Below are 22,117 nucleotides of genomic sequence, written 5' to 3' on the forward strand. Positions count from 1 at the left end.
GCTCGTATTTACGAGGAAGTTGCAAAAGGATCTTTAAGCGCCTGCCGTGCAATGAGTGAATCTTCTCTTTTTGTGGTCTTTTTGAGTCCAGCTCTCTTTTTATTTCAAATGTCTTATTCTCACGATAATATCAAAAAGTGTTTTGAATTTTAACTCGAAATTCGAATGCAACGAGCAATTTCACTAATATTTTTCCGTCCTCGAACATGTTCCATATTAGGCGCCTTTCTTCTTGGAACGTCCCAATTTGAATATTTCACACTGATGTCTATTAAAATTTTTACTTAATTGTCACAGAATCGGAAGTTTGCAGAAGAGGCTAAGCCCATGGTAAATAGATGGTTCTTCATCCTGCAATGGCCGGTGTAGAACGCGACAAGTAGCCGGAATTTGTTCCTCGGGAGATTGATTACGTTTATAAACCGTCTGAGGTCGTAACCCCCCATTAGTAACCTGGCGTGGCGCATGCCTTGGAGTTTTTGCCAATGTCTCTCCATACCTGTTCTTTTCTCCCTACGCAGCAGCTCCTTTATGGTATGAGAATCAACCACGATGTACGGTTCCGGTTCTTACATTCTGGTGGAGGCTGCAGAGCGGGCTAGCTCTTCAGCCAGTTCATTACTGGCTATATCCATGTGACCAGGCACCCAGATAAGGTGCACTTTGTTGCGGCTTGATTGGCTGTTCAACCGTTCTATACACTCCTGCATTAGTAGCGATTTGACGCTATTAGTGTCGCCTGACTATCGCTGAGTATGGCAATAATTTTATTGCGATAGTTGCGTTTGAGGTTTATCCCTACACACCGACTTATAGCATAGACTTCCGCTGGGAAAATGCTAGGAAAACTTCCCATGGGAATGGAGAGTTTGGGGCGTGGCCCTACGGCTCTTGCACCAATCCCCTTCGACGTTTTCGAGCCGTCGGTGTACCACTTGATAGTGCTTTCCCTTAGCAGTAGGTCCGTTTCGCCTTACTGCCAAGGGTAAATTTGAACCTTTTAGTGAAGCTTACTACTTTGGTAATGCTGTCCCTTAGGAGAAGGGCTAGTGGCATTTCCTCACTTAGCGCCTACATCTGCTGGGCCGAGACTACCTTACCTCTGCCAAATCCTTCTGCTATCGTTTGGAGCAGAGTCTGTGGGGCTGTCTGTTTGATTACCATGTGGAACGGTGTGAGTTCTTCCATTACCTCTAGTGCTGCAGTCGGACACGTACGCATTGCGCCCGACGCGCAGATGCAGGCAAGTCTTTGTAGCTTCGACAGTTTGAGTCCTACCGAAGTCTGCGATGCTTTAGAAACCCACGATACCGCTCCATACGTGATAATCAATCTCGGGATCATGGTGTACATCCACCTGATAGTCCTTGGGGAGCACCCCCAGGATTTTCCAGCAAGTCGATTGCACACCATGAGTGCTTCACTAGGGTCAGGTCCACATGCTGCTTCCCCCGTAGAGTCGAATCCAGGGTGAGGCCTACATATTTGACCGTGTTGGCCATCTCTAACACTCTGCTGCCAAGGGAGAGATTTTTGAGGTCTGGCAGTAACCTCCGTCTAGTGAACGGAATGATGTAGTTTTAGAGGGGTTGATGTTTAAGGCAACCCCAATACACTATCCCTTTGCCAGCCCCAGTCCTCTTTGTACGATTCCGCAGAGAGTGTCTACGAATTTACCTCTAGCTAAGATAACAATGTCATCCGCATATCCCAGCATCTTTTCTCCTGTATCGGTGGTCGTTTTAGGCTTGTATGGCCTCATGACCACTGAGCACCTATAGTTCAGACGGAAGCTCCCTCCGGACGAATTTATATGATTTGTCGTCTACGCAGAGGCTGGGCCTCCAACCTGAATCCTCCACCTTGCTACTCACAACTCGCTAGGCTGATGTACTGAGGCCCTCGTTCTGGTTCTTGATGAGCTCGAAAGCAAACTCGAACGGCTTGCGTGCGCACCTGGGGAGGAATACCGTCATGCTGTGCATGGGCGGAATTTCGTCTCCCTTTCTTCCCTTTGCGCAGAGTATGAGGCCATTCCAGCCTTCCAGCTTGCGAGCGATCTTCCTCAGCCAGCTGGCAGACCTCTCATCCTTGCAGTCAACCTGCGGCATGTCTCCTTTAAAGTATCCTCCATGAAAGGAGACTGCATATCCAAACCCTCTGAATACCTCCTCCATGAGAAGGTCTTAAAGCATGGTAAGCTCCTCCGAACCCAGCGTCTCCGTCGAGTAGTTTAGAGGCAGCACAGCCATCTGAATGTTTTTAAGAGCATCCGCATATCTGCCGTTTGGAGTTAGGCAGCTCCTGCGGCGTCAGCTGCCCAATTTTTCGCATCGCGGTTTGGGTGGTCGAAGACGCTGCCATTTCGCAACCCCACCTTGCGGGCTAAGTTGTGTTTACTTGGCGTTGGCTTCGATTTCTGCCCCTCCGTTACCTTTTAGACGCGGTATTGCCACCCTTTCGCTTTTCTGAGGCAGGGGAGGAACTGTTGCCTCTCACCCTGTGTCGCGCTAGTTTTTCGGCCTCCTCCGGAGTACTTCCCTCCAGGAGGTGCCTCAGGTACCATTTCAGTCTGGCACCGCTCATGCCCATTCTTCTGGGATCATCCTGTTCTCCGGGACACCTTTCTTGGTAATCTTTCTCCCAAATCTCTTTTATATAATAATAAAAAAGTTATATTCCACCATTCCATCATCCTTATCTAATATTTTAACATATGTCATTTGATGCATGAGGTCTTCACTCAAGAGAATTGGACCAACTCTACTATATAAAATTATATACAATTTTTTTATATTTGTTTCTATATCATATTTATATATAATACAGGGGGGTTCAAATAAGAGTAATATGATTTTTTTGGTTTAAACTTTTACTTTTATTGAGTGTGAAGTACAGTTAATACATCAAATTCTAAATACAACGTTATTCAAATGGCTTTCACGGCTTCTTTTGCAGGAACGAATTCAATGAACCTAATTTTCGAGTACTTTTTCCACTAAGTCAAGTCGTATGTCATGAATAGCACATTCAACATTGACTTCTAAAGCTTGAAGAGAGTCCGATTTATTGCTTAAGATCAATAACTTTAAATAATCCTACAAGAAGCAATCTAATTTTGTTAAATCACAACTTCTTGGAGGCCATTTAATGCCACAATTTCTTGAAATTATCGAATCTCCAAACTTTTATCGCAATAATTCGCTTGTTGCACGTGCAAATTTTCATACGCTGTGAAAATCGGAAAAATCAGATAATAACTACGCCGACTCCTCATATAACAGTAATGTTAAAATATACTGAAAGTGCGATAACTAAACTGATAAATGCGTCATAAGCATTAATTTTTTTCTTTCATAATCATTTTCACTTTAATGAATTACGACACCGTTTCTTCTTTCTTCTATGCTTACGATACGTAAGCGATTTGGATCAACATTTCCATTGTAGCATTTGTTTCCGAAACTTGGCTAACTCCTTTAATTTCTCAGCATACGTTTTTGATAAATCTGATTCTCTTTGGTTTATTATGATTTTATTCAACATATCATTGCAGGCTCTTATTTTCATTTCTGCTAACTTCTTATTTTTTACATATTGTCTACTTTATTTATTGAATTTTTTCGCTACTTCATAAGTTTTGTTCACTTCTAGCATTGCTGTTTTACGTGATATTTGTACGTTGTTCATTTCATCCATTCGATTTGTAAATCTATTCTCAACAGTAAATGTTCTAGTTCATTTTTATTTCTTTCTAATGCTGCTTCAAATTCATTTTTGTACTCTTTAAGATAGTTATTGTTCTTTACTACTCTATCGTATCGGTGTAAGTTAAACAGTCATCACATACAAATCATATCATACCTATCTCAATCAATTCAACTTTTAGTCTATATTGATCCATTCCACTGCATTTCACTCCTTGGTGGAATACTTTTTTACATTCAACCTCGCATCTTAATCCAGTCTCTCTGTGTATAGTGCCTTTCCACTTGTCGCACTCCATGACGAAATGGAAAATTGCAACAAGTATAACTACGATAATAAAGATGAAAACTGTATTCCTTCTTATGTACCATATTTGGAATTATTATTTATTATTTTTTTTTTTAATTTCGCGCTATTTATTAGAAATGTTTACTGGAATTCAATTGTTTGAAGACTTTCCCGATGTTATTGAGCACTGTTAAATAATTTTACAGCACTTTTCACCACAATTCAGTGTATTTTCTTAATTAAATTCACGATGGTCCAATTTCGCAAAATATCTTAAAATGTGTGTTTTTAAATGAATTTAATTAATAAATGCGCCCTATTTATTAAAAACAAGAATTTTTTTGTTTTATGAAAAAAATGTATTTTTAGCGAAGTTAAAAATATGCTTTCAATCCAACACGTTTTTATTAATGTTTATTTTTTTTTTATCAGTGAGCTCGGCGCAGTTGGTTTTTAGGCTGGTATTTAGAATGGGTATATACGGATATAGGATGTTCTCCAGGTTAAGAAAATATACATATATATTGTATTTAGCCGCTGACTTATGGTTTTTGAGATATTTGCATTTAACGTTCAAAAATTCAATTATTTAAAGTGCATGTTCTATGAATTTTACACTTATATTTTTAACTTTTGTATTCTTTTCTAAACAGTTGTTTTGTATTAAATAGTGCAAAACTAACTTTATAATTCAATATTTAACTTTGGTTCAAACCCATTTAATCATACAATAACAAAATGGTTGTATGCAAACAAAAAAAATAAAATAAAATGAAAGGATTATATCGTCAATATAAAATTCAAAATCGTGTGATGAAAATGAGTTATACGCGAAAGAACTGAAGACACCCTGGTGTCTTTTGGGGAAAAATTAAAATATTTCTTAAATAAGCCTAACCTTATAATAAATGGAATATGAAAGAAACTATATTTATTAACAAAACTTGGCAAACAATGAATCACAGAATTCTTCTTAAGGTCGGATGTATCGTTTACCATGGGTTAATGGATTCTCTTTGATTAAATTTTCATCCATTTTTATTTTAAATTCTTGGTCGACGTCATCAAATAATGATAAGAAAGCTATTGCATCGGTTAAATACCATAGATGGTAGCTTTATTTCCGTAAAGCAGCTTTCAAGACCTTTGTATGGGTTTTTTCATTATTCTTCATTGACTTTAAAAAGCAAAAATCCCGATGAGGTGCTTTAGCAGCCGAAATATCCTTGTTCGTAATTTTAATGGAGCGCAAAGAAGTGCTATTTTCAGTGCATAAATCGCACTGGCCATCCACCTGCTTTAGTACCTGGAGGTCGAATTTAAGTTTTCGAATTTTATATCCAGCTTTTATATCACTGACTATACCAGATCAGCAGCAATTCAGATTGCTAAAATTTTAGCATGTTTTCTATTTCGGAAACAATTAGATGTAAACCTATTTTATCTTTATAGCACTCTATATCATTTGGTTCAACACTCTTCCATTTATTTTGTTACTTTGGAAAAAGCAAAATATTCTAGATTGTTGTCACTTGACTGATTTTTGCTTTGAGTACACTTTTTTTTGTTATAAACTCATTCGAGAAGTGTTCAAAGGAAAAGGTGAATTTTGATTTTTTTTTAAAGTACTTATTTATTCATCAATATCTATTTTGTCCCCTTCAAAGTAATTCCGCTCGGATTTTATACACTTCTGCCAACGCTTTTCCCAATCCTCGAAGCACTTCTGAAATGTGTTTTTCGCTATAGCCATCAGCTTTTTCTTCGATTCTGATTTGATCTCATCAATTGTTGCAAAACGCTTTCCTTTCATTGGTTTTTTTCAGTTATAGGAATAGGAAAAAGTCGCAGGGAGCCAAATCTGGTGAATACGGTGGTTAAGGCATCACTGCGGTTTTGTTTCTGGCCATGAATGGGCCTTGGTTTCGACGTCAGACCCATATACCCACGTTTCGTCACCAGTTATGATCCGTTTGAGCAAACCTGGATCGTTGTTGACGTCACTTACCACCTCCTGAGCGATACTAATGCGACATTGCCTCTGCTCAAAATTTAGAAAAAAGAAGTAAAAAATCCAAAAGCACACAAAAACGGGACTTATCTTTTCTGTTGTCAAAAACAAACTACTAATCGAAATTTGCTCCTAATGCAAGCACATGGTAAACATGTGTTTCCGATTATAACAAAAACAAAATATCGATAATCGACTGTACACAGCCCGCGAAAAATTAAAATTCACCTTTTCCTTTGAACACACCTCGTACATGTGATGGCGGCTCGGAAAAATTAGCAATTCTCTATCAAGTTTCTGTTCAAGAAGTACACAAGCGTCATTAATACAACCTGTGGTTGATGTTGTAATATCACCACAAAGAATTTGTTTTGTTGTGTGTTTGAGTTTTCTAATCCTGCCAACTCTCATTTGTTCTTTATATGCATATGAAATAAATACCGAAAGACGTTCTTTTGATTTCCGAACATTTAAAATAGGCAATAATTTTCCATCAAAGCGAACAGTCACAAACTCTGGCATTTTGAAAATCAAATTAATTAATTCCGTACGTTCTTCGGTGCGATTTCATTGAATTGATTACTTCTTTATTTATTTATCTGAATCAATAATAGCTTCAAGAACATATGGTATCACTCATACTTAAGTAACACCTGTTTAGCGCCGCTACTTACTTTGGAGTGAAAAAGTCTTTCCGCATTAATATGTTTTTTCGTGTTGCAAGTACTCGACCTGAGTTGACCAATCTTTTTGCAACGATATTATGTTTCCGTTAGAATAAGATGAGTCTTCTTGCATAGAATCATATGACGATGTCGATAGGGTTGACTCTGCAATATATTTAGATCACCGTTTCTTTTCCTCAATAATTCATAGACTCGTCCTTTCCTTTTTATACTCTCGCAACCTGTTGCTACAGAGTATAATAGTTTTGTTCACCTAACGGTTGTTTGTATCACCTAAAACTAATCGAGTTAGATATAGGGTTATATATATATAAATGATCAGGATGAAGAGACGAGTTGAAATCCGGGTGACTGTCTGTCCGTCCGTCCGTGCAAGCTCTAACTTGAGTAAAAATTGAGATATCTTTATGAAACTTGGTAGATATGTTTCTTGGTACCGTGAGACGGTTGGTATTGCAGATGGGCGTAATCGGACCACTGCCACGCCCACAAAACGCCATTAATCAAAAACAAATAATTTGCCTAATTAAGCTCCGCAATAAGATACAAGACTGTTATTTGGTACATAGGATTACATTAAGGAGGGGCATCTGCAGTTAATTTTTTTGTTTTTAAGTGGGCGTAGTCCCGCCCCTAATAGGTTTAATGTGCATTTCTCCTAAACCGCTAGAGCTATAATAACAAAATTCACTGGAAGCAAATTTTTTTCGAGCCTCTACCTACAGTGTGAAAATAGTTGAAATCGGGTGGCAACTCCGCCCACTCCCCATATAACGGTACTGTTAAAAACTACTAAAAGCGCGATAAATCAAGCACTAAACACGCCAGAGACATTAAATTTTATCTCTGAGATGGTATAAATTGGCTTTATAGAAACCGCGTTCAAAATTAGTCAGTGGGCGTGGCACAGCTCACTTTTAGGTGAAAACCCATATCTTGAGATCTGCTCAACCGATTTCAACCAAATTCGGTGCATAACGTTATTTTCATGTTTCTATGTCATAGTGCGAAAATGGGCGAAATCGGACTACAACCACGCTTACTTCCCATGTAACACCATTTTCAATTCCATCTGATTCTTTCACTTTCCACTATGCAAATCAGGTAACAATAATTATATCGGGGTAAAACTTTGCGTGAATAATGCAATTAAAGTATGCCACCTTGCGGCCAAAAATTGTCTAAATCGAACCAAAACTGTTCAAACCCCTAAGTACTAACTATGTGGACCCCAGTGCCTATAGTTGACCTTCTACCGAAAATATTAGTCAATCCACAAAGAAATCTCAAACAAGTATACCATTTGACTTTGCGAGAGTATAAAATGTTCGGTTACATCCGAACTTAGGCCTTCCTTACTTGTTATTGGTCGTTTTTTTGTCCACTCCACCTAAGTGACCCAGTCGACCTTTCTCTCGTTGTCGAAAACTATGTATTTAATGCATAAAAAACACAAATTCTAACATGCGTATCGATATTTCGCGCGTATCGGCTGTAAAAATCAAGTATTGACAAGTTTCGATTCTAAGCGATATCGTAATCTTACCTACACGAAACTTAGCTTCTACTTGTGTCAACATGATTCAAAGACTTAGAAGGAATGGGTAAAAAAACTAATTTACGACACATACATACATACACAGACCTACTGGTCTTTAGTAATGACAGATGGTGGATCAGTTTAATTTGAGCTGGCGTATTCGTCATAGATGACGTCAACGCTTTTTGCAAATTTGAAGAGAGATTTGATATCTAATTTTAATAATTCATCTAGTCCTTTGAACTGCGAAGCTCCTAGATATCGAAGACCAGTTGTAGATAAGGCTAGACAGAAGCATAGGAGCTGTTCCTTCATCTTTCTCGTGTCTTACTAATGCTCATCTGGCTCGCATGTCAGCCAGTAAGTTATGACCTATCATTAAGCCCAAAACTATCCTGCATACTTTTCGAGACCGTATGAGTGAAAAGCATGCGTGTTCTTTTTCGAGGCCCTCGCACATGATTTTGGCGATACTGCATGCCCTTAAGGAATTCCATCTCACTCTAATCCCTTTTGTTCGGTAGACAGACGGACGACAATTTTGGCAATCTCATTAGTTATTTCATTTCCCAGGATTTCATTGTTTCTTTGTTGCCTGGAAGCCAGTATATATGCGGCCGCTTTTCGCAGCCATTACATCTACTGCCTTTCTGCCTCTAAGGAAATTCCCTCACGTAATATGATGTGCGATTATTGCCTTAACTGCTGTTTGCTTCTAGACGTATATATTGATCTTCTTTTTGTTGTTTTCTGCATTGTTAGTTATCTCAGTTGCTTTCTTAATCTCAAAGGCTTCCGCCTGAAAGATACTGCAGTATTCCGAAAGCTTGAAGGGTCACCTGAGATCTAGTTCCGAGTAATAAATCCGTAAATATTCGGCGCCAACTCCATTAGCCATTTTTGCCCCGTCTGTGTAAATATTTTAGGTTTCGCTAGCGAGTCGCATTTTCCTGTGCCATCGAATTTCTTTTAATGTGACTTTAAACCTTCTCTGACAGATAAAAGTTGATGGTATATATTTTTTCCGGCAAAATCCGTGACGGTTTTTTATACTCTCGCAACCTGTTGCTACAGAGTATAATAGTTTTGTTTACCTAACGGTTGTTTGTATCACCTAAAACTAATCGTGTTAGATATAGAGTTATATATATATAAATGATCAGGATGAAGAGACGAGTTGAAATCCGGGTGACTGTCTGTCCGTCCGTCCGTGCAAGCTCTAACGTGAGTAAAAATTGAGATATCTTAATGAAACTTGGTAGGCATGTTTCTTGGTACCGGGAGACGGTTGGTATTGCAGATGGGCGTAATCGGACCACTGCCACGCCCACAAAACGCCATTAATCAAAAACAAATAATTTGCCTAATTAAGCTCCGCAATAAGATACAAGACTGTTATTTGGTACATAGGATTACATTAAGGAGGGGCATCTGCAGTTAATTTTTTTGTTTTTAAGTGGGCGTAGTCCCGCCCCTAATAGGTTTAATGTGCATTTCTCCTAAACCGCTAGAGCTATAATAACAAAATTCACTGGAAGCAAATTTTTTTCGAGCCTCTACCTACAGTGTGAAAATAGTTGAAATCGGGTGGCAACTCCGCCCACTCCCCATATAACGGTACTGTTAAAAACTACTAAAAGCGCGATAAATCAAGCACGAAAACGCCAGAGACATTAAATTTTATCTCTTGGATGGTATGAGATAATTTTATAGGAATAACGTTCTTTTTATATTCCTATGCCATAGTGCGAAAATGGGCGAAATCGGGCTACAACCACGCCTATTTCCCATATAACACCATTTTAGATTCCATCTGATTCTTTCACTTTCCACTATGCATATCAAGCAACAATGATTATATCGGGGTAAAACTTTGCGTGAATAATACGTTTAAAGTATGCCACCTTGTGACCAAAAATTGTCTAAATCGAACCAAAACTGTTCAAGCCCCTAAGTACTAAATATGTGGACCCCAGTGCCTATAGTTGACCTTCTACCGAAAATATCAGTCAATATTTTTTTCAATATTATAATTCACTGAAAATCGCGACATATAATAGGCGAGAGAGCAACACAATTTTATTTAAAAAGAATGGAAATGATAAAAGAAAAGGAAAGTAATATTAAAAATGATTAAAAGATTCAATCAGTGTTGGATCGATCGTATGTATATCAGTTGATGAAGTGGACGGTGTTTCCGGAATTTTTGAAGACGTCTTCGGTCGGACGTATGTCCACATTCTGTTAATGGTGGAAAATATGCGTTCCACTGGTGCCGATTTTCCTGGTAGTGTCAGAGCGTATTCAACGATCTCTAAAAGCTCAACGATTGGTATGCTTTGCTTCAACAGAAAAGTAAAATATAGAACCTAATGTTTGTCGACGGATGTCTGCTCTTTGCTCCATTCATCAATTCGTTTGTCACCTATATACTGAGAAATATAAGTGAATTGTTCGAACAGCTTAAGTGAAGTAGTGTCTGATGCTTGCAAACTATTATTTTCTGTGAGGAAAATAAACGTTTTCTCAATTTTTTTCCCAGTTGAGTTTATCGCTGAGTAGCACCCAAATAGTTTTGCATGAGCAAACTGTTGTCCATGCCATAAGATATTCGTAGCAATAACCTGATTGACATATTGAAGACAATGAATGAAAAATGATAAAACGAAATTGAGGTGTAAAATGAAATATTTACTTCGAAATTGCTTTGCCTCTACTTCAAATTGCTTCAAGTCATAGTTTTCTTTCTTCAGGTTGTCCATTTCCATTTTTACTTGCAACGGAAAGTAATTGTGTTGGTTGGATGTTTGCCAATTGTTCATTAAATGTTGCAAGTGTTTGTAAATTGCAATTGCTGGAATATCATCGCCTTCAATTTTCTTTATTGTTTCTTCGAAAATCAGGGACTAAAATTAACGCGATAATAATTAAATAATCTCGATTTGGGAAAAATTTCAGTTAATAAAAGTATATTTTCACCTGTTCATGAACAAAAATGAACAAGACCTTCGATTTGGATTACTGAAAAAATGGCGGATATATCTGGCTTTTTTGAGGGCTGAAGGAAGGTTATGGAAATACGTTTTCAAAGGTTGGAGCATTCCAATAAACCGAGTTTTGCAGTAACCAACCAGTTGATCGTATTCGTCTTCAGAAATCTTGCAGAGCGACTTTAATGCTCCTGCGCAAATGGTGTGGATGTAAAAATGTGTGTAGATCTCAACAACAATGCTCTCTACTTCAACATCAAGTGCATTACATGCATTACGAATCGCATTATGCAAGATATGCGCTGCACAACCTACACCAACTATGTTCGATTTAATTTCTTTACTTTTGCAAAAACATTTCCTACACTTTTCCGATCAACGCGACAGATATTAATTGGCGCATTGTCACCACAGTAAGCGATCAATTTATCAGTCAAATTAAAATTTTCCAATACTCTTTTAATCAATGAAAAAATCATATCCGACGTTTCACCTTTTTCTGGTGAAAATTCAATTATTTTAAAATTCACTCCAGATAATGGAAGAAAATAACAAATGATGACAGGAAACATCGACGACAGAAAAGGAATCGGGCTTTTGTAAATCAGACTTGAGGCATTCCAATGCGTATTGTACAAAACATTGGTTATTATCGCTTCCCTTTTTGTTCTTGAACACGAAAATTTTTTCATTTGGAAACAGCTTCGAAATATTTGGTTTGATCTACAATAAAAAATTGGAATCGGACGATAACTGCTGGTTTTTAAATGATTATTTGAATAACACACCTGAATCTGTGATTCTCACCAATTGTGTGGTACGCTCACACGCCTTGCATCGTCGATAGATTCAAATCTGGTTTCTCTCCGATGAAAAAATCTGATATGATTGAAGTTTGAAGAGAAGCATTTACTGCCACATTATGCTTCTTTGTCTTCAAATGATTTTCAATATCATTGCTTCCTTCAGCAGCAACTGAAAAAGTTGCATTACATTTGACGCAAGAAACGTTGGAATCGTCATAAGTGACTCCTCAAAAAAGAATATTTTTTCTTCAACTTATCGTTGAAAACACACTTTCGTTTTGACATTTGACAAAGTAATATTTCTTCGTAATTATTTTTGTTTCAAATTAACAAAATTATCTTATGTTTCACTCTGAATGTTGAATGAAAGTGCACCAGAGAACTTAGAAGAACGAGAAGGTGCAAATTGAATTGATTTGAAAAAAATTCAGAACAGGGAGCTCACCATTTTCTGTAGTATTTGCTGTTATTTAACAGAAATAAGAATTTATAACAACGTTTTCTGGCAAAATACGTATCTACCAACATAAAGAGAACAACTAAGGAAGGGCTAAGTTCGGATGCAACCGAACATTTTATACTCTCGCATAGTCAAATGGTATACTCGTTTGAGATTTATTTGTATATAATATTTTAATAATTAGAGCAATCGTTCCTGTGTTTTGTTGTATACGCTTATAATTTATTTTATATAGAATGAACTACAACTGTATTGAGGAGTATGAAAATAAATCGTTTTTTGACAATGAATAAAATTTTTTACTTATTTTATCGATATTATTATACATGTTTAGCTTAAAAATAATAAAAATTAACAACTTTAAAAATGATATAATATTATTATATTAATTTGTATATAATATTTAAAATATTAAACATAAACTTTTATATAGATTCTTATACATATATCCAAATTATATTTCTTTTTTCCTTATACTATTTAATTTCTATCATATATTTATACAATAATGTCTTATATAATAACAAATTATACATATAATTTAAATTTTCTTAATTAGATTATTTACATATTTTCCTTAAAAATGTCTTAAAAACTACTGTCAAAATGCTATACCATTTCTTAATATATATTTGAAAAACAAAATGAAGAACTATTGCACAAATACTGTCATGATAGCTGTGTACTGTCCCAAAAGTAATTGCATTAACATGGGAAGGAACCATGTTTGAAAATGCCCAATCAATTTGTGTACCGGCAGGGAACTAAAGCTTTTTTCTTGGAGCAGATTTCCTATTGAATTCCCTGTAGACATTAAACAAATGTTGAGTAAGGACTTTCTGAAGTTCTACAATTAAATGTCTGACAGAGAAAGCTGAATTTCTGTATAGAACCAGAATATTAATACTGAAACATTTAAACAAAATCGCTTCTAAAACGTTGCGGCCTGAATAAATTTTCTTTACAGCCCTTGGTTCTATAGCGCTAGCAATACTATGCTTTGCATATATTATAATGCCCCGTTTATTTCTGTTGCTTGTTTCCGTGCTATCTATCCTCAGCTCGTTAATTGGAGTAAATCCTGGTATATCAAAATTTTCGCACGGGTAACTCCAAGTTTCTACAAAACATAAAATATCTGAAGATAGCATCAAACAGTCGCTTTTTATATCATTAATGTGAGCATGAAGACTCTGAACATTATGGAATAAAATTTGATGTCCTGATGTTCGGGAAATCATAAAATTGAAATTGTTGCCAAAGCTTTATTTGTGTACAATTTCCTCAGTTCCCTAAATACGGGATCCGATTCAGAAAATTTGTTAGAAGGAATAAAATTTCCTATGATGAATAGACCTTCTGCAGAAGTAGCTCGACTACAAGCAACATATATTGAAGCTCTAGGCATTCTGGGTCGAGTATGAACTACAACTTTATTATATGTGGCACCCTGACTTTTATGAATAGTTATTCCCTCAGCCGGAACAACTGGAAACTGATTTCTTTCAATTTAAATTTGTTTATTTCTTTTATATTGAAAAGATTTTAGAACTTTTTCAATTGGTGTCCAAGAACTTTCTAGAGGATGAGGCTTTTTTTGATCGTGCTATCAAACCAACAGAAGGTTCCAAAAATTTAATCCACAGAATTATTGGAAAAGAACAATGGAAATCAATTTGCATAAGTTGTCCAGCTGCCCCATTAACCAAGCCATCACACGTGTTTATGTTTACTGTAATCATATATTTGGCGGAGGTTTTTAGTGTCAATTCATAGGGCAGTCCCTGCTATTCAATAGTTTTGAAAAGTTTAACTCTTTCCAAAATATTATCATTTTCATTTATACCAATTCCTTTAACTGAGTCTTTTGCAGTTGAAAGGAAAGCTTCTGTTGGGATTCGACTGAGCTTAAGGGCATTGAAATTATTTGTCTCTTCATTGGACCAAAATAAATGTATGGCATCATCGGGAACTTCTTCGAAATTAACTACTCGAGTTTCAATGAGTGATATGTCCTCATTTGTGATAGTACCAGATGCCATATGATTTAATGCAATTGCAAAGGCCTGATCCTCCCGTTGTCTCATTATCTCTGTTAATTCAAAGTATTTAAATAACTCCCACAAAGGGGAACCAACTAAAGTGCTGTATGCATCATTGTGATTAGGAGAGAATATCCACCTTTCTCCAACAGGTGAGAGTTGCTTCAAATCACCAAACACTATGATCGGTATACCACCGAAGGGGCTGTCTGTTTTAAAAATTTTTTTTAATCTCGCATCAACAGAGCTAAACATACGAGCACCTACCATCGATATTTCATCATTTATGATTAATTTTAAATCGATAAGTCTGGAATACAATGAATTAACTTTGTCATTGCTAAGTGGCCTCAACTCTCTATTAAACTGATTAACAGGTAAAGAGAATATTGAATGAAGGGTCATTCCACCTATTCCGAATGCTGCTTTACCCGTAGGTGCGCAAAGAAGAACTTTTAAGGAACTTGGATTGGATCCAGGTGTAGAATTGTAACGATGGTTAAGAGCTTGATATATTGCAGATATCAAACGACTCTTTCCTACACCTGCACCGCCGCCAATGAACTCTTAAATAGGCGTTTTGTTTTTAGCTGGTGCGTCAAATGTGTCAAATAGGTTCTTTGCTTAGTATTTAGACTTTGAACTAAAGAAAGTAATTCCTCAACTGGAATTAAAGGAGGTAGTTAAATAAGTCTAATATTGCAATCAGATTCAGTGCCATTATCTGTTGAATCTTCACCATGCAATTTACATTTGGGTTTATTTCTGGAAGTGCCAACACTCTGAACTCATTTTCCACGATAGGTATTTCATTTTGAGATACATAGATGCAAAATCAGCTAAGCAAAGAGTTTCTAACTGATCGGATCTTTGAACATAACGGTCTAAAATACCGGCTACGAATATTTCAGTCGAACCTGAAGGAAGGTTCTGAAGTTCTGCTCTAGGTTTCACCATTCGAACAGGTTCCTCAGGTCGAGAGGTATTTATAAATATTTCTGCATTACTTGCTTCCGAAAGATGCAGCCCAATGCAGCAATATACTGCTTCTTGTGCAGATATTTCTGTGCCTATAAATTTGTAACCTATATGTTTAAGTTTTTGCTTAACAGTATAATTTCCAGCATTAACCTCTGATATAGCTTCATTTAAGAGCCTCGAAACTCCCCTGTTAGACTTGTTAATATAATTAATTATATATGAACAGCAAGCATATGCATCCAGTAAATATTGGATATCCATGTTTGCGCTATGGATTTCCAAAATCAGAGGACTATAAGCGTTTATAAAATGTGTAATTTTCATTTTAGAAAAATTTTGGGTTTTGTTAAACTTGATCCAAGGGCTAACAAATAGTCATCAAAAGACTTATTTATTCTACTATCAGACAGGAAATGTTCAAAAATTTTATACTCTCGCAACCTGTTGCTACAGAGTATAAGAGTTTTGTTCACCTAACTGTTGTTTGTATCACCTAAAACTAATCGAGTTAGATATAGGGTTATATATATATAAATGATCAGGATGAAGAGACGAGTTAAAATCCGGGTGACGGTCTATCCGTCTGTCCGTCCGTGCAGGCTCTAACTTGAGTAAAAATTGAGATATCTTTATGAAACTTGGTAGACATGTTTCCTGGTATCGTGAGACGGTTGGTATTGCAGATGGGCGTAATCGGACCACTGCCAAGCCCATTAATCAAAAACAAATAAATTGCCATAACTAAGCTCCGCAATAAGATACAAGACTGTCATTTGGTACACAGGATCACATTAGGGAGGGGCATCTGCAGTTAAATTTTTTTTCAAAAAGTGGGCGTGGTCCCGCCCCTAATAGGTTTAATGTGCATATCTCCTAAATTCCCTAATGCTATAATAACAAAATTCACTGGAAGCAAATGTTTTTAGCACTTCTATTGGCGGTGTGAAAATAGTTGAAATCGGGTGGCAACTCTGCCCACTCTCCATATAACGGTACTGTTAAAAACTACTAAAAGCGCTTGATTTACTAAACACGCCAGAGACATTAAATTTTATCTCAGGGATGGTATGAGATGACTTTATAGGAACCGCGTTCAAAATTAGACAGTGGGCGTGGCACAGCCCACTTTTAGGTGAAAACCCATATCTCGAGATCTGCTTAACCAATTTCAAAAAAATTCAGTACATAACGTTATTTTCATATTCCTATGTTATAGTGCGAAAATGGGCGAAATCGGACTACAACCACGTCTATTTCCCATAACAACAATGATTATATCGGGGTAAAACTTTGCGTGATAATACGTTTAAATATGCCACCTTGTGACCAAAAGTTGTCTTAATCGAACCAAAACTGTTCAAGCCCCTAAGTACTAAATATGTGGACCCCAGTGCCTATAGTTGACCTTCTACCGAAAATATCAGTCAATCCACAAAGAAATCTCAAACGAGTATACTATTTGACTTTGCGAGAGTATAAAATGTTCGGTTACATCCGAACTTAGCCCCATTTGTTTTCATGCTGCAGTTAATGTGCTCAAAATTTATTTACATATCATCATATATTTACTATTTTAAGTAGATACTATTTTTTCTCCGAAATGTTAACTTTAAAATAAACTGAACCAAAGGGGTTAGATTTAATATGTGGGGTATATGAGGTTGCTGTTGTACAAAAGGAGCGGAAATCAGTATATTAGGGTTATAAGGTTTAAACAAAGGTTTAGACCAATTTCATTCATATGCAGCGATATGCATTATTTTTAAGAAAAACTGTCCATTTAATTTCATTAAATTATCAAATTGACGAAAAAAATTATACCATAAGTAGTACATGTGAGCTGGGAAAATCAAACACCAGAAAATTCCTCCAAACCGTATATTAAAAAATGTTGAATTAAACATCCATTATTAAATTATGGGAAGGCCATTAACTTAAACTCAGTTTTATTGCTATATTTTAGTTCTCGTCAGCTAAAATTATATTAAAAACTTCTTCAAATGAGATATATGTCTTTGATATTAGCTCGACCGAACGGATAATTTTTATTCATTGCGTTGATGTGGAAAACGTCAACCAGAGAATCGGGATTCATTATATTATGAGGCTTATACCAAGGTATAGACCAATTCCATCCTAATTCAGCACAAAACCACATAATTTTTAAGAAAACTTGCCCATTTATTTTCATTAAAATATCACGCATTTTGACCAACCTGAACGGTTTAAGTACAGGTGGAAAGACAAAAATCATTTTATGGAGTATATTGGGGATAGAGAGAAGATAATAATAATAAACGTGCGGAATTAGCCGAGTCAGGAAAGGCAAGAAAGTTTTTTAAGTGTTGAGATCTAAAACTCAGCAACAAAAATTTCAACAGCTAAGGTTTATATTTACGATATAATAAATTGTTACGTTTTTATTTATTGAGAGAAAGCAATAAAGTCTTTTTAATTTTGAAAAGTGAGTCAGATTAATCAAATGTGCAGGAATGAGAATTAAAATCATGACGTATCCGGCGGAATGATTCGTTTAGTTCGAAATTCGATCTACAAGATTTAAACAGTAAAGGTCTAAACATTCAAGATTTTCACTACGAATATTATGCCAAGAATTTCCCTACGACTCGGGTGTAGGTTTTATAGGTTTTAAACGACTAGTGTATGGAGGTAGACTTACCCTGGAATTCCATCGGAAATGCCCTAAGGCGAAAAGGAAAAATTGTTTTCGGACAGACTCTAACTTGTCAGAATGGATTTGGTAGTTAGGGTTCCATACAACAGAGCCGTATTCCAATATAGGTCTAACCTTAGGTTAGGATCTCACTTGGAGAGCTTAAAACGTCGGTCCGTTGTGGTACCTAAAAACTTCTATAAGTTAGATCAAAAGACCCTTACAAGTCGACAAAACGCTTTGTGCGTATAACAAACTTCTTAAGACGACCATTATCCATTTCGGCTAAGTATTCAGGTTCGTCGAAAATGTGATTGTCGAGATGTTTCAGTCTCAGCCTATCGAAAGCCGGACAGTGGAGGAGAAAAGTCGGGATGTGTTCACCTCGCCCTGCTGAAGCTCCCCCAGTGGCACTTCTTCAGAAGAGCGATTTTGCGGGAAATGAGCATTCAGGAGTACCTTCAGCGACTCCTCCTTGTCTCAGTCTAAGGCGAGGGTTGACGCACGCCTTTATGAGGCAATGCGTTCAGTGCCTTCCAGCGCAAAGAAAGAGTCATCTCAACAAACCCCTACCACACCAACTTATTGATGACAGGAGGGGAACCTACTCTGAGGCCTGCCATGGTTTTAACGGGACGGAGATGGCCTTGGAATTAGCCCATCAGCCATTTCAGCAGGGTATCACCCCTGCATACTAAGGAGACAGAATACCACGACCACTAGGCCAGGGTGCAAACCGATCCATCTAATAGTCCAAGCTATGTCCGTGTCGAGCAAAGGTTAAATCCGTAGGAGTTCTAGAAAGGCCGCAGGTCATTAAGCGTTATCCAGGATGCACCGTTTGGGGGCGAACCTGCTCTACATCCCTAGGTGTAACCTTAGGTGACCGTATATTTTCCGGCAAAGTCCGGGATGGTTTTTGTAGTCATCGATTTTTCCATATTATTATTCACTGAAAATTGCGTGAAATCGGTAAAAGAGCAACAAAATTTTATTCAAAAAGAATGGAAATCATAAAAAAGAAAGCAAAGTAATATTAAAAATGATTAAAAAAATTAATTCACTGTCTGGTTCGATCGTTTGTATATCAGTTGATGAAGTGGACGGTGTTTCCGGAATTGTGTGAGGAAAATAAACGTTCTCTCAATTTTTTCCCAGTGAGTTTATCCCTGAGTAGCACCCAAATAATTTTACATGAGCAAACTGTTATCCATGCCACAAGATATTCGTAGCAATAACCTGATTGACGTATTTAAGACAATTAAAAATGGGAAAACGAAATTGAGGTGTAAAATGAAATATTTACTTCGAAATTGCTTCGCCTCTACTTCAAATTGATTCAAGTCACAGTTTTCTTTCTTCAGGTTCTCCATTTCCGTTTTTACTTGCAACGCAAAGTAATTGTGTTGGTTGGATGTTTGCCAATCGTTCATTAAATGTTACAAGTGTTTGTAAGTTGCAACTGCTGGCATATCATCGCCTTCAATTTTCTTTATTGTTTTTTCGAAAGTCAGGGTCTAAAATTAACGCGATAAGAATTAAATAATCTCTCGATTTGGGAATAATTTCGGTTAATAAAAATATATTTTCACATGTTCATGAACAAAAATGAACAATCGCTTCGATTGGGTTTTTTGAGGGGTGAAGTAAGGTTGTGGAAATACGTTTTCAATAGTTGGAGCATTCGAATGATTTTCCCCAAAGCTTCTCTGAAGCCAATAAACCGAGTTTTGCAGTAACCAACTAGTTGATCGTATTCGTCTTTAGAAATCTTGCAGAGCGACTTTAATGCTCCTGCGCAAATGGTGTGGATGTAAAAATGTGTGTAGATCTGAACAACAATGCTTTCTATTTCAACATCAAGTGCATTACATGCATTACGAATCGCATTATGCAAGATATGCGCTGCACAACCTACATCAACTATGCTCGATTTTAATTTCTTTAATTTTGCAAAAGCATTTCCTACACTTTTCCGATCAACGCGACATATATTAATTGCCGCACTGTCACCACAGTAAGTGATCAATTTATCAGTCAAATCAAAATTTTCCAATACTCTTTTAATCAATGAAAAAATCATATTCGACGTTTCACCTTTTTATACCCTGAACAGGGTATATTAAGTTTGCCACGAAGTTTGTAACACCCAGAAGGAAACATCGGAGACCCTATAAAATATATGCATAAATGATCAGCATGATGAGCTGAGTTGATTTAGCCATGTCCGTCTATCCGTCTATCTGAATATATACAAACTAGTCCCTCAGTTTTTATGCTATCGATCTGAAATTTTGCACCTGTCCTTTTCTAACAAAGAAGCTGCTCAGTTGTCGGAACGGCCGATATCGGACCACTATAGCATATAGCTGCCATACAAACTGAACAATCGGAATCAAGTGCTTGTATGGGAAACTATTTCATTTGACGAGGTATCTTCACAAAATTTGGCAGGGATTATTATTTGAGGCAACAATGTAATCTCCGAAGAAATTATTCAGATCGGATGACTATAGCATATAGCTGCCAGGCAACAATGTAATCTCCGAAGAAATTATTCAGATCGGATGACTGTAGCATATAGCTGCCGTACAATCTGAACAATCGGAATGAAGTGCTTGTATGGAAAACTCTGCAAAAACATTGGTTATTATCGCTTACATTTTTGTTCTTGTACACGAAAATTATTTCATTTAGAAACAGGTTCGAAATATTTTGGTTGCACAATCGTTTGATCTACAATAAAAATTTTAAAAAAATTTGAATCGGACGATAATGTTGGTTTTTAAATGATTTTTTGAATAATAAACCTAAAACTGGTTCCTATAAATTGTGTGGGACGCCCACATACCTATCGTCAATAGATTCAAATCTGGTCCTTTTCCGATGAAAAAATCTGATATGATTGAAGTTTGAAGAGAAGCATTTGCTGCCACTTTGTGCTTCTTTGTCTTCAAATGATTTTCAATATCATTGCCTCCACAAACAGTAACCAAAAAGTTGCATTACATTTGTCGCAACGAAAGTTGGAAACGTCATACGTGACTCTCAAAAAAGGATATTTTTTCTTCAAATTATTGGAAAACACACTTCCGTTGCGACATTTCACAAAGTAATATTTCTTTGTAATTATTTTTCCTTCAAATTCACAAAATTACCTTATGTTTCACTTTGAATGTTGAAGTAATGAGCTGTCAGTGAACAACGCTGACGTTCGCGCCAAAATCTACTACAGAATTCAATACATTGAAACCGAATGTAGAATGGAAAAATAGAAAATACTAGGGGGCCATCTACATTGTTGTATTTTTGTTCCGAAATTTGAGAAATTTTATTTTTTTTATCTTCTTAGCCCAGGACGCTAAACTTGAAATCCGGCACTGTCTCGGCGAAATCGGTACGAATGGTCAGCTAAACTAACCCCCTTTTTGGGCTGCGAGTCGACGGGATGAATCGCAGCATGTGATTATATAACCATGTATGCACCCTAACGTTTTGTTTTGCTTCAATAACGATTTGTTTTATTTTAGATTATTTACTAAATAATACCAATTAAAAGTTACAAATTAGCTTTATATTGACATGTTATACAACACTATATGCCTTAGCTTTGTTTTCACAGAAAAACTTCATTATACAAAATTAATAAATTATTGAAACTTTGGTATATTTATAACTAAACTGAATCTTCATTCGACTATGTCAACTTTTTTAATAATAAATTGTACCTAAAATATCAGAAACCTTAGCGCGTTTTATTTAGCGTAGTCGTTTTTTTTGATACGAAAGAAAAGGTCTAGTTTCCATTCCACATCCAGGCGGGTTTAGCCGGTACCCATAACCCCTGTATTATGATCAGAGAGAAAATAAATGTTAAGTTTTTTTTTTAAATAAAAGAGGTTCGAAACTTTGTTTAATTAAAAAAAGTAGT

The 22,117-nt window shown here is 36.5% G+C and overlaps 1 protein-coding gene across 11 annotated transcripts in view; it reads left to right on the forward strand.

The window, feature by feature from the left end:
• Positions 1-22,117, forward strand: part of Ephrin (ephrin) — a 125,408-nt gene that overhangs the window by 12,338 nt on the left and 90,953 nt on the right. The window lies entirely within an intron of this gene.

Source organism: Bactrocera oleae, chromosome X (genome assembly GCF_042242935.1).
Source record: "Bactrocera oleae isolate idBacOlea1 chromosome X, idBacOlea1, whole genome shotgun sequence".
NCBI lineage: Eukaryota > Metazoa > Arthropoda > Insecta > Diptera > Tephritidae > Bactrocera > Bactrocera oleae.